This window comes from Scardinius erythrophthalmus, assembly GCF_964197995.2.
Source record: "Scardinius erythrophthalmus genome assembly, chromosome: 20".
NCBI lineage: Eukaryota > Metazoa > Chordata > Actinopteri > Cypriniformes > Leuciscidae > Scardinius > Scardinius erythrophthalmus.
The window spans coordinates 20,182,897-20,197,217 of record NC_138240.1 but is presented as its reverse complement, the minus strand read 5'-3'; positions in this window follow the sequence as shown (position 1 = coordinate 20,197,217).

The window sequence follows — 14,321 nt, the reverse complement described above, 5'->3', positions numbered from 1 at the left end:
TTTCACTGCAAAAGGACTGCAACTTTGAGACTTGACTCTGAAGCAACGGTCTTTAATCAGTGTCTCTTAAATTTTCCTTTAACCTATTTCTTTAAACAATTATGAAATATTTATTTTGTATAATGGAGGCAGTAACATGAGAAGTGCTCCAACGCAAAATGCTCTTAATTTTTTTTAGGAAACCCGTTGCCTTAAAATGATCAAGTAAATAAAATTGAAAAAATTAAGTTTTGTGAACTTGACAATTCCAATTTACTCTGGCAAGTAAAAGTTAATGAAACAAAAGAACATGTGTTTGTGATAACTTTTTATTTTAAGTTGGACTAACTTAAATGAATTAAATTGCAATTACTTAAAAATGTCAATCTACTTAACTTAAAACTAACAAGTTTTTCTGAGTTCTGACTACCGGGAAACTACAGGAAACCTCCTGCCTTGAAAAAATTAAGTAACCACAACTTATCCTATATGTGTACATATAATTCACTTGTGAGTCGTGACTGATTAGGTATAATCAAATTTTATACATTTCTTTGTCTTCGCAAAATTTGTAGGCTACTAATACAATTCTTTTAAAAATACAAAATAGTTCAAAACAACATTGCATTCCTGTACTTCAATAAACTGCACCACAAAAACTCTTCTCTGAGAGATAACATTTTAAATTGTCAATATGTAATTACTTTCAATTTCAATATATTCAGAAAAGCAAACATTTTTATTCAAAACTACAACAGAAAGCACTTTTTCACATTAAATTCAAACTGCTGATGTAAAATACATAGATACTGGTCACCTTCTAAACAAATCGAAATGTGTTAATCATTCCTGCAGGGTAATCTATAGGGGCTTTCGCACCGGATAGTTCAGGGCTGCGTTCCAGTCCACTTTTAGACACGCACTTGCGAACTTCCCTAAGCACTTCCCCTCGGGGGAATCCCTGCTGCCGTTTTGAAGTGCATTCCACTCTGTGAAGTGGACGAGGGAAGTTTATATGGACAGACCCTCGCTCCCTCAATTTTGACAGTCTACTTCATATGTACACTTCAGGCAGCTCCATACCACAATGCAACACGATTGTGACATCAACTCATATTGCGTTTAATTTACCCCACCACAAACAACTCTATGATATATTAATTATAAAAAAAAACTTTAATTTAATGGCGCTGAGAATGCCAGCCAGAGGCTACGGCCGAAACCGAATACTTCCCTAATCCCTACTATATAGACCTCATGCGCCAGAGAAACGAGGGCGCCGCCATCTTTAGAATATTGTCTTTTAACTTCCGTTTTTGCGGTCGCTCTGTATATTTCTATGGCATACAGCAGTCCAGGAATAATTAGCTTTTCAAGTGGATTTACTTAATGTTAAGTTCAGACGAGACCACTTTGGCAAGTTTACTTGAGTTTATTGAACACAATTTATCTTTGGCGGTATGGTTCCTTATGGGGGTTCTTGCTCCATAATTAATGACATACGTAGCTTTAGCATTAACCCCCCTATGGAACCATCAGCTTGAGCAATACACAGATGATTAAGACAGTTTAGTAATGTCTTTAAGCCATGGTTAAACATGTAGACGTAGCAGTGAAGTCTGGGACGTCTATACTGTAGCTTGCTATGAGGAAGGGTGTGTTTCTCACGATGATGTCTGTGGCTCTAGGACTTGGAAGCCTTGATAATCTGAAACAAAGAAGACAACAGCCAAAAGGTGCACAGAAATATGCTTGATACTTATAGTGGTGAGGGTGGGGGGGTTGTGAGTAGTTTAAGCATGTTTCCCAGGCGGAAGTGCCGCGTATATATATCCTTCCGGTCTAATAGGAGAACGGTAGTGGTTGGAGCAATTTGACAGCTGACCGCGTCAGCTGATCGCAGCCTATGCCTACGTGGCCTGTCTGAACTAACGCTGTGCTTGATTTAACGAAAGTTATCATTTGGGCTGTAATGTTTAAAGCAGATGACTTAACAAATGTCAGTCGACCAGGAAGATTTTAAAACGAGACATTCATTAATTAATAAACACACAATCGCTGTGAAAATACAGACCGAAAATTTTTTCACTTCAACATTTTCAGAAGTTCTCTCTACAAAGCACTGGACAGGGAAATGCCCGATCTTGCCACATTGAGAGTGGCAGAGGTATATAAGGACTTTCCCCCTTTGCTTTCACCTCTGGTCACGGGCATGTCAGCAGAAGTCCCATTAGTTCAGTCAGCTTTTGGGGCAGTCCAGGCAGGGAGTGTGCTGTCATTTCAGCAAAAACCACCAGAAATGCAGGAAATCATCAACATCCCAGACGCCCATGCCCAACCTTCCATTCCCATCCAAAGCTAGGCTTGAGCCAACCACATGCGCCTATGTGTTATCAGAGGAGGAACATGTATATATGAAATCGCTACAGGTGTCATTCGTACGGAAGCCCTAAGAGGCCATGGATTGTTAATTTTCTCTATCTTGTTTTCTCGTGATCACGACTTAATTTTCTCGTTATCTCGAGATAACAAAAGTTGTTTTCTCGTGATCACGACTTAATTTCTAATATATGATCTCGACATAAAACCGTTTTCTCACGCCGTAATGTGTATGTATCGCGATTCGCGAGAAAATCTCGCTCCTTCTGAATGTTGTGTACGTTATATCATGATGTAGCCTACGTGCGAGCTGGTTTCTTTGATTTTGAAATCTACTTCATAAAAAGCCCGCAGAAGAGATGGATTTTATAATTGCTTTGAGAGAGAGAGAGGTGTCCCAGAGAGAACCTGGCCAGACTTAACTGAACCTCTCTGACCATTTCTCGGGTCAGCCGCAAAAAAACATTAATCTGCATCTTTCAAACATAATTCTGGTAGACATGCAGACGACCTGAAGTTGGCTGGCAATGAAACTGACTACACGTATATTGTCTTCTACGATAAAGTTGCAGAACTGACAGCCTCCTTCTAAGTGTCGGACACTGTGTGGAAGTCGCCAATCACTGACAGACATAGAACTATTTCATTTTGAGTGCGCCCGTTATCAAAGTAAAAGCGAATGCGATGTACTGTTCTTGCCGACTACGCAGAAAAAAACAAGTCGTGATCACGAGAAAACAACTTTTGTTATCTCGAGGTAACGAGAAAATTAAGTCGTGATCACGAGAAAACAACTTTTGTTATCTCGAGATCATGAGAAAATTAAGTCATTATCACGAGAAAACAACAGAGAAAAAAAATATTATCCATGGCCTCTTAGGGCTTCCGTACATTCGACTTGGCCCACAGGGTTGAAGCTGCAACACGGGAGCAGAGCTCATGCCAGGAATGGCATCGACTGAGAAAGATGCGAGTCACATCTACACGCTTTCACGAGGCATGCCATTGTTCGCTGTCATACATCAGCTGAAAATTTGGCACACAGAATTTTGAGGGGGACTGTCATGACGAAGGACATAAGAGAAATCGATATGGAGCCAGTTACAGGGTACTGCAGTTTAAAAAATTTGAATTATTCACCCTGCGGGTTTATTATAAACCCTGATGCTCCGTGGCTGGGATGCTCTCCCGATGGAGTCGTTTTCAATCCTTCTGACAACCCACTATTTGGCCTGCTTGAAATAAAATGCCCCAACATCCAGAGTTATGTTGACTGTCCCTACCTCAAAATGTCAGATGGTTCTTTGCAGCTTAAGAGGCAGCACAAGTATTACTTGCAAGTGCAAGGTCAGATCCTCCTAACGGGTTTCGAGTGGTGTGATTTTGTTGTATGTGCGCAGGAGGACATGCTTGTTGAGCGCATATACAAAAATGTTGATGTAATACGCACCATTAGAGACCGAGCAGATCTGTGTTTTTTTAACCACTACCTACTGAAGTGTTTGCGTGTTTAAGTCATTTCAGATAACCAGTGAAGTATTTTTTAATTTCTACAATTGTACATAGCCTATACACACACACACTATATTTATACAATATAATATATATACCTATTTTTATCTATTATATTACATTACACATGTATATATACATACACACTATATCTTTAGATTTTTAGTTATATATATAGTGTTACGCATTATGAAATTATAATAAAACATGTATAAGGAAACACTGTCTTAGTTTTGTCTGTTGATCAGAGTTATGAATACAGAACAGAGTGTGAAATCCATAGAATTTACAAAAGTATATGTACTATTTTTACAGGTGACAAACCTTAGCATATTAACAAGGATGAGTGTTTTTAGACTCAGTGGCTCCATGCCTTGACAAGTGGTCCACGTTGGTAGTTCACAAGCAAACATGCCACTGTGAACAGTTGGTTTATGCTACCAGAAATGGACAAGGGGATGACTGTGTCAAACAACTTATGCTCCTTCACTCTACGGATAAGACGTTCAACTTATACCCTGAGCCTGGCCACAGACTGAGTGTGTGTCACTTCATGAGCTATCATTTGTTTTCCCTTGGTCAGGAAAACAGGCCGGTGGATTTTACATGGCACTAGGCTATCAATTAAGAAGCCCTTATCCACCATGATGGCCATGTCAGGGGTAAGAAGGTTAATGACTGTTTAAACAACTCCCAGTCACTAATAGACCCTGCATAGAGTCCAGACACAAATGTTATTGCACCATGAGGTGCCATTCCTATTAAAGCCTTGAAGGTGCAGTGAGACTTATAGTTTGAAAAAAAAAACCTCACTTTGTAATAGCAAAGAGGAAGGTGTTTGGCAGCGCATCTCAGTACAATCCAGGATCCCTGTGTGTCTCGAAAATGATGAAATTCCTCTGGCAAATGGGCTCGTATTCTTTCTTTCAGCATCCAAATGCACGCTGACCCCAGGACAAAGTACAGGAAGTTGGCCCAGGTTGTTATGATGCGGCTCACAGTGGCCTGATGTACATGGAAGCGATGACCAAGGTCCTTTTGCTTGAGGCCCAAAGCAAGATGCACCATGAACAGGAAGAACTTGTCTATTGCAGGAAGTGCCCAAGTGTTTCCAGTCTCCTTGGTGACTTTGGAGTTGGTGACACGAATCATGTGCGTTGCCGGTTCAATCAGTTCCCAGAAGGCCAACAGGTGGTTATAGGTTGCAAATCTGTCAAGAAAGAAACATGCATTGGTTCTCACATGGCATAAAAGACTTACACTTAGCTTTATAGTATAGTATATACAATTTCCAGTGTAGGAAATAAGAATGCTGAACTACAAGTAATTGATACAACAATCTTGCAATACATCATGAATCATGAAAATTAAGGAATTCGGTAGATTAAACTAACTCTGATTGCTGTTGAAGACAGCCGCTGCTGTTCATACTTATAATTATGTTAACCTACATTGTTGTTATTATTTCGGTCGGTGTAGCCTACTTACGGTGTAGCCAACTCCAATAATATTTATCAACAACATGGACTAGTGTTTTCAGGACAATGGCGATGCTATTACAAAAGCTTATCACAGGCAATAATCTTACCTTGTATAAAAGCGTATGTCCTCAACGGATCCAGCAAATCTCTGGAGACCAAAGCGACAGGGTTGCCAACTTTGGGACTTTGGCTGGATTGAAACTATGTAAAACATCAGTTCGCTGGGGGGGGGGGGGGTTGGGGGTCAATGTTTTTCACAATTTTAATCACATTTCCTGCATTTGCATACCTTTATGGACTATGGTGATACAAAATCCAGGAAATAATTAAGTTGATTATAATGATAAATTCTGCCTAAAATAATATAGTAGGCTACTAAACTATGTATAAGAAAAATATGTCTTACTTTCTTTATGGTTTAATAGGGGCCAATTGCCAAGACTTGAGAGAATCATTTTATAAAGTAAAACAATATTCACCATTAATGTTTTGTGTGCAAATATAATTTAAATAATGTGAGACTCAATTTCCACTGTAATATAGAAACAACATAAAGACAGTATATTTTAAATAATTGTTTAATGGCATTTTTTTATGAATGAAGGCCAGTATCACTGTAGCTACTGATGTCTCCATGAAAATGATTTTTTACTTTAGAAAATTATAACAACTTTTAATATAAGTGAACTTAAAACTTTCCTCACATAAACCCAAAAATAAATGTAATATTTACATGTGCCCTTCTTGTCTAACAGGTATGAAATATACAGAAATTTAATTAGGTTATCAAACAGTCCGCACTGCATAAATTATTAATTAAATTAGATTAATCCTTATTAAAGCTGCAAGCGTTCTTTAGTCAAGAGCAGTTAGTGATTTTCTCTGTTCCCTTTGTTCTTTGGTTAACATTACTGACAGACAGAATTAGTGGCTGCTGTCACTTTAAAATCTGCCGTTGCTGACAGGCTCTCACGCATCTCATTTTCTAATTTACTCTTGTTCATTTAAGACTCTATGTAACTAATTTAAGTTGTCATTTTGGTGTGTTATTGTTCGTTCAAGCGCGAAAGAGAACTGCCCAGCAAAACTGATTCTGACGCGCTGTCTGTGCGCTCGATACTGACGCGAGTCTTTCTGTGCGTTGTGTGTGTGTGTGTGTGTGTGTGTGTGAGTGTGTGCGTCAGGACATTCACAGACAGCGCGATACCTGCTCATTATAACTTTCAGTGAGGTATTTTTAGGGGGCATGTCCCCCCTGTCCTCATAGGAAATTACGCCCGTGAGTGAAAGGCAAACCATTTTATTATCTGCTTACCTTGATTGTCATCCGAACTTTCAAACGCGCATCAGTGGCTCCGACTCCGAACCTGTGCTCTGAACTCTCTCTGAACTATTCACACGCAACTGACGGATCAGGTGCAAGGTTTTCAGCAAACCAACGATCAGAGAACACTGCAGTGAGAACGTTGTAGGCAGATGTTACAGCTGTGGGCCTTAAACTCCTCTCCTCTCCTGTCATTAATACGCGGTGGTCTCATCAACAGAAAATTAACGGATTGAGAGGGGAGAAACATGGATTTTGGCGTGACATTTCTTGCGTGTGCGTGAGAGCGTGAGATTGATGCTGAAAGCGTGAGTGTCACGCCAGATGCATGAGAGTTGGCAACCCTGAAGCGATCTGATCTTGGTCTGGTCCAACTGCTTCCGTATATTTTCTATCTTCCTTGCCAACTCCTCATTTTCATGTAAAATCATGTCCAGAGCTGCAGCTTCGGGAACTGAACAATAATCGTGTCCAGTCCTCTCCACGTCAAAGTCCATATCTTGCTCTACATCCGAGTCAGGAGCGGTCTCTCTCGCCGTTCCCAAACACTCGACTTCGGCGGCTGCACTTGGTAACGGTTCCACTCAAACAGTGTAGGGGAAAAAACTTTTTTTCAGACGTCTCATACTAGTCCCTTCCATAAAGTCATCAGGTCTGAAATAAACGCTACACACCTTTGTGTTTTTGTTGACTTGGAAGTCATCCCTCCTGATCTTATCTTAACGATCCTCTTCCACGGGAAATGAATGAAAACTCACAGTCGAGTTGTAGGTTGACACAACGCACACTGACACAAAACAATGTTCCAATCTAGGTCGCATTAGCTTCTGATATCGGAAAACCTTTTTCTCCATAAGCTGCCAAAATAAGAAAAACTAGAAAGATAAGAACAACTAGAAATGTGTGTTGTTGTTAAGTTACGCGCCATACACAAGGTTCTTCTTCTTCTTCTTCTTCTTCTTCTTCTTCTTCTTCTTATATGGCGGTTGGCAACCAGCTTTCGTTGCATTACCGCCACCATCTGGACTGGAGTGTGGATCAAGGGTCGACCTACACTTTGTTAAATTCTATTTAATAACCCAGTAATCTTCAAAAAAGAAAACAAAAAAGAAAAACAAATTTCACCAGATCCTCTTTGCAATATATCATGCAAATTTAATGTCACCTGATTCTCACCAAGTTGTGAAATTAATCTTTGTCTGGCTTGATGATATTTAGGACAATACATAATTACATGTTCTATAGTCTCTTGACTATTGCAATATTCACATATTCCATCTACATGTTTTTTTCATTATAAATAATGTTCTATTTAATCCTGTATGACCTAGCCTCATTCTAGATACCACATCTTCTTCACACTTACTTCTACATGTATTCCTGTTCTTTCCCACTTTTCTTTGAATTCTATACATATGTCTTCCAGATTTTTCATTATCCCATAAACACTGCCATTTGCCATTAATTTCTGCTTTAATTATACTTTTAATTTCAGCTTTACTGTATTTAATATTCACCTCTATTTCAGGCTTCTCTGCTGCTTTTTTCACACATTTGTCAGCCAATTCATTACCTCCTACACCTATATGAGCTGGTACCCATATAAATGTAGTACTAATACCAGACTTAATCAGATTGTTTGCTAATTGCATTATTTCGAACACTATGTCCTGTCTAGACTCAGAGTGAAGATGCTTAAGACTTATCAAAGCTGAGCTGGAGTCTGAAGCTATCACAGCTTGTTTAGGTCTACTCTCTACCCACATTAATGCCATCCATATTGCTATCATTTCTGCTGTATACACAGCTAAATCATCATTAATTCTTTTAGCAAATTCAATGTTTAATTGAGGGATAACATAAGCAATTCCCATTTTCTTATCAGTCCGTTTAGACGCATCAGTATATAATATAATTCCTTCTTTATATTTGCTTGTTATATACTTCTGAGCCCTATAATGATCTATTCCATTAACCTCCTTTTCCTCCAATAAACCTAAGTCGACTGGAACTTCTGACAATATCCAAGGAGGTACCACTGGATATATTACCGTAGGGCTTATTTCCAGATCACTGATTCCCATTGATATTACCTTCTGCCTTATTGTCCAACCAAAACTTCTTATTAGGTCATTTCCTCTCTATTGACATTGCCCTAGAACTGATTGACTCATATGTTTTTCAGTATGACCCCTCAAATTTGCCCAGTACACAATAGATAACTGATCTCTTCTCAGATGGAGCGGCATCTCCCCCATCTCAACCTGTATTGCTGCCACTGACGTGGTCTTAATTGCCCCACAGCATAACCTCAACCCTTGGTTCTGAATTATATCTAATTTCTTTAACAATGTTTTAGCAGCAGATCCATACACTATACACCCATAATCCAAAATCGATCTCACCAGCCCTGTATAAATGGCTTTCAGAGCAGGTCTACTTGCTCCCCAATCTACCCCACGCAAACATCTCATCACATTCAACACTTTCTTGCATTTATCAATCATTTTCTGGATATGCATTGACCAAGTTAATCTTTTGTCAAACCAAATTCCCAAATATTTAAACAATTCCACTCGTTCTAATTCTATCCCAGATAATTTTATTTTCACATTCATACTTATTTTCTTCCTAGAGAAGAATAACGTCTTTGTTTTATCTATTGAGATTCTAAACCCCCATTGAAGGGCCCACTCTTGGACTCTGTTTACTGCCTGCTGCATCTTATTCACCACAAAACCTATATTTCTTCCTTTTTTCCACATTGCTCCATCATCAGCAAATAATGCTGCTCCAACTGAATTTTGTATATCCTTAAAAACATCATCAATCATTATTGAAAATAATAGTGGACTAATAATGCTCCCTTGAGGGACACCATTTTCCACACTGTAACTCTCACTTAATTCCCCATTTATTTTGATTTGAATTGTTCTGTCAGATAAAAACCCTTTTATCCACTGGAACATCCTTCCCTTAATTCCCAATAGTTTAAGCTTAATTTGCATACCTTCTTTCCACAACATATCGTATGCCTTTTCAATATCAAAAAATACTACAACAACCGATTCTTTGTTCACCTGAGCCTTCCTTATTATGTCTTCAAGGCATACAATAGGATCCATGGTACCTCTACCTTTCCTGAATCCACTTTGATAATTTTGCATCAATTCTTTAGTTTCTACCCAATACTTAAACCTGTCATTTATCATCCTCTTCATAGTTTTTCCCATCTGGGAGGTTAAAGCAATAGGTCTATAGTTATTCGCTTATTGGGGATCTTTCCCTGGTTTCCTAATAGGAATAATTATAGACTCCTTCCATGATCTAGGAATGCATCCATCCATCCATACTTTATTATATAGATTTAATAAAACATCCTTCCCTTTATCACTTAAGTTTTCCAACATGGAATAACAGATTTTATCTCTCCCTGGACCTAATTTCCTCAATGCCATATTTAGTTCTGACTTCGTAAATAATACATCCAATACACCCCCTTCTCTATCCTGATTGTCAAACACACACTTATATTTTCTTACTGTTTCTTCTCTACCTCTCTTTTCTTCACGATTTAAATTGCCTGTGCTATGCACCTTGACTAATGTTTTTGCTATAACCTCTGCTTTTTCCTTATTACTAATGATAGTTCTTTGCCCCTCAATCAGCATTGGATACTCATATTCCCTTCCATTCCCTTTCATTTTTTTAATCATATTCCAAACTCTCTCCATGTCACGGTATGCAGAGAGAATCCAAAAGGCGAAATGGCAGGTAAACAGTTCTCTTTAATAGAAATAAGTCTAAGCCAACAATGGCCGGTTAACAAAGGCAGTTCGAAAATAAGGAGATCACAGATAGTGACTATGAGAAGTTCAACTGGCAGGTCCGGATAACTGGTGCACAGCGAGACCAGGGAAACTGGTGAGGCGTCGGACACTCTGCGACTCTCCACGGCAGGCAGCTGGGCACAGCACAGATCAGGTAATACAGCAGGTAACGAACAGACCGGACAAGACAGGACTGGACTAAGACAGGACTAGAAACAATACTCTTAAGCTGAGTAAACTCAATGGTCAGTACATACGTGACGGTAGGAAATAATCCGACAGAGCAGAAGAGAAAGAGAGAACTAGAAATAGAGAGATAAACGACAGGAGATGGGAAACAGGTGTGTGATGAGAGAATGAGAAACAGCTGAGATAGATGAAAGGGAGATAATGCATCAAAGAGAAAGAGCGGGGAAGTAATGACCGAAAAAGGCCAGTAGATGGAGACAGATAAAGATAAGAGAAACAGGATCATGACAGTACCCCCCCCCTCAAAGTGCGCCCCCTGGCGCACCAGAGGAGGAAGACTGGCGGGAGCTGTAAAAGTCGTCAATGAGCGAGCGGTCCAGGACGTCCCGGGCAGGGATCCAACTCCTCTCCTCCGGACCGTACCCCTCCCAGTCAACGAGAAACTGGTGACCACGACCACGAGGACGAACATCGAGGAGCCTGCGGACTCGGTAGACAGGGGAGCCCTCGACGCGGATGGGGGTAGAGACAGGACGGGGTGGAGGGTGTACTACGGGCTTGAGACAGGAGACGTGAAATACCGGATGGACACGACGAAGATTACATGGTAATCTGAGTTTAACAGAGACAGGACTAAGGACCTTGATAACGCGGTACGGTCCAATAAATTTGGGAGCCAGTTTTCGAGAAGAGAATTGGAGCGGGAGATTGAGAGTGGAAAGCCACACTCTTTGACCGCGGACATAACGAGGACTTTTAACACGGTGCTTGTTAGCGGCTCGGCGAGTGATAGAACGAGATTTAAAAAGGGCAGACCTCACCGCTCTCCAAGTTCATTTGCAACGTTGTATGAAGGTTTTGACTGATGGAACATTAGACTCGGTGATAGAGGAAGAAATAAGAGGAGGTTGGTAACCCAGACAGCATTGAAACGGCGACAGCCCGGTGGCAGACGAGGGGGCGGAATTATGGGCATATTCAGCCCACGGGAGTTGCTCGAACCATGAAGCGGGATTACGAAACACGAGACTGCGTAAAATGCGTCCTATGGTCTGGTTAGCGCGTTCTGCCTGACCGTTGGTTTGCGGGTGGAAACCGGAGGAGAGACTGGCAGAGGCTCCGATGAGGCGACAAAATTCCTTCCAAAAAAGGGAGGAGAATTGTGGACCTCTATCTGAAACGATATTTTCGGGAAGACCGTGTATTTTGAATACATGATCGACAACAATCTGAGCAGTCTCTTTCGCGGAGGGAAGTTTTGGAAGCGGAACAAAACGAGCCGCCTTAGAAAAGCGATCGACAACCGTAAGGATTACAGTATTTCCTCCCGAAGAAGGAAGTCCTGTAATAAAATTAAAAAAAGCGCTATCTGTGCCCAAGGACGCGACGGGACAGGTAGAGGTCTAAGAAGACCTGCAGGAGGTCTGTTGCTGATCTTAGTTTGAGCGCAGACAGAACAGGATGCAATAAAACGACGAATATCTCGTTCCCGAGAAGGCCACCAGAACCTTTGCGAAACAGAGGCAATAGTACCTGTTATGGTCTACAGTGTCTTTCCACCAGGTGGCGTTGTTCTGTGTTCTGGAGTGAGCGACAGGAACAGGTGTGGTGGGTTACCGGTGATTGCGCTTGCATCAAGAGACAGCGAGTACAAAAGGAATGACGGAGTTGGACTCAGGACGGCTCTTCCTCTTCAGTTCCAGATTGTTTTACTTTTATTCTTTATTTCTTTGAGTTGTAGTATTATTAATTTGATTTATGTTCCCATTAAATCTTTATTTGTTAAACTGAGTTCCATGTGTGGCCTCCCCGTTGTTATGTTGCTTCACCTTGAGCCAGGTGGACGTAACGTAATGGGGGCTCGTCTATTAAACTGAGAGAGGCTCAGTTGATAATTTTAAGCATAGTTGGTGAAACGGTTATGTGAGAGAAAATTGGATTGATTATTAGGTAAAGTAATTTTTTGATTCAAATTATTCTTGGGGATAAACATGATGGAACAGTTTTGATTGTTTTGATTATTTGGTAGAATATTTGCTGGGACTGGAGAGGAAAGCATTGTTTGGCAGTCGAAAATTGGAAATTTGACCGGTTGTTTCCTCCTGTGTATGAGAGGTAAGGCGGATTTGAACTATAATTGCCAGGAGGTATTAATGAGACTGGTTAGACCAGCAGAGCCACGTGAACTCCCGTGTTAGGAGGAAGAGCGTCTACGCTGTTTGTTATTTTATTTTTTTATTTTAGTTTGTTGTTTTTGGTACGTCGGACGCGGGGAGACGGGTTAGCCGTTGAGTTGCATGTGGGCGTACTGAAGACTAGGGTTGAGTTTATTTAGTTTATTTTCTTAGTTAGATACGGGACGGCTCTAATTCTTCTGGCATTGTGGTGCTATCTGCCTTGCGCTGCTCATTGTAGCTTTCGGGTTTTTTTTTCTCTTTCTCTCTAACCTGGCATTCAGGAAATTGGATAAAAAAGGAATTGGTAGAGATGAAATTTGGATAAAATGGATCAACTACAAGATTTTTTGGCGGCTCCTACGGTGGAGAAATTGAATGGTCTTTCAAAAGATCAATTAGGTAAAGTAGTTGAACATTTTAATTTTGAAGTAGTAGTAACAAAGAGTACGAAGGTAAAAAATTTTCGGGATATGGTAAAAGAGAAATTAGTTGAGAGGATGATTTTGACTGCAGATGTATCATTAGAAGAAGTGGTTTCACCAGATGGTACGTCCACGCCGTTTGTTATGGGAGTACAGAGCGGGTTTACGTTTGAGCAGCAGTTGGAAATTTTGAACATGCAGAGTAGGGAACGTGATCTAGACAGACAACATGAATTAGAGAAAATGAGACTTGAAGAACGAGAGCGTGAAAGGAACTTTGAGAAATTTAAGTACGAGCAGCAGGTTCAGGAGGTTAAGTTAGCTCAGGAAGCCGAACGCTTAAAGTTGGTTGCTGAGGGGAAAATGGGTAGTATTAGTGGTGACTCCTCGGGTGATCAACTAGTCTCAAATAGGGCATTAAATATTGCTAGTATGACTAAGTTGCTGCCTAGATTTAATGAAAAAAATCTTGACGTTTTTTTCTCTCTGTTTGAAAGTGTTGCTGAGGATAGAGGTTGGGTTGATGCCGAACGAACTCTTTTACTTCAAAGTGTTTTTGAGGGAAAGGCTCAAGAAGCATATATTTCACTCTCCGCAACGGGTCGAAAAGATTATAAGATTGTGAAAGACGCAGTTTTAAAAGCTTACGAACTGGTCCCTGAGGCCTATCGTCGGCGCTTTAGGGGATGGAAAAAAGCAGAAAGGCAAACTCATGTTGAAGTGGTGCGAGAGGTTACGACCCACTTTAATCGTTGGTGTGATTCTTTAGGAATAGATTCTTTTGAAAGTCTTTGTGACTTGATAATTTTGGAGCAGTTCAAGAATATTATTCCTGAGCGGATAGTGACGTACATAAATGAACAAAAGGTGAAAACTGCGGCTGAAGCTGCAGTTTTAGCAGACGAATTCGTGTTGATTCACAAAAATTCTGGGTTTTTTCAAAAAGATCATTACTTTGAAAATCTAGACAGACCGACGTTGTTAAAGGCAGAGTACAGGCCAAATAGAAAAATCGACCCAAATTCCAT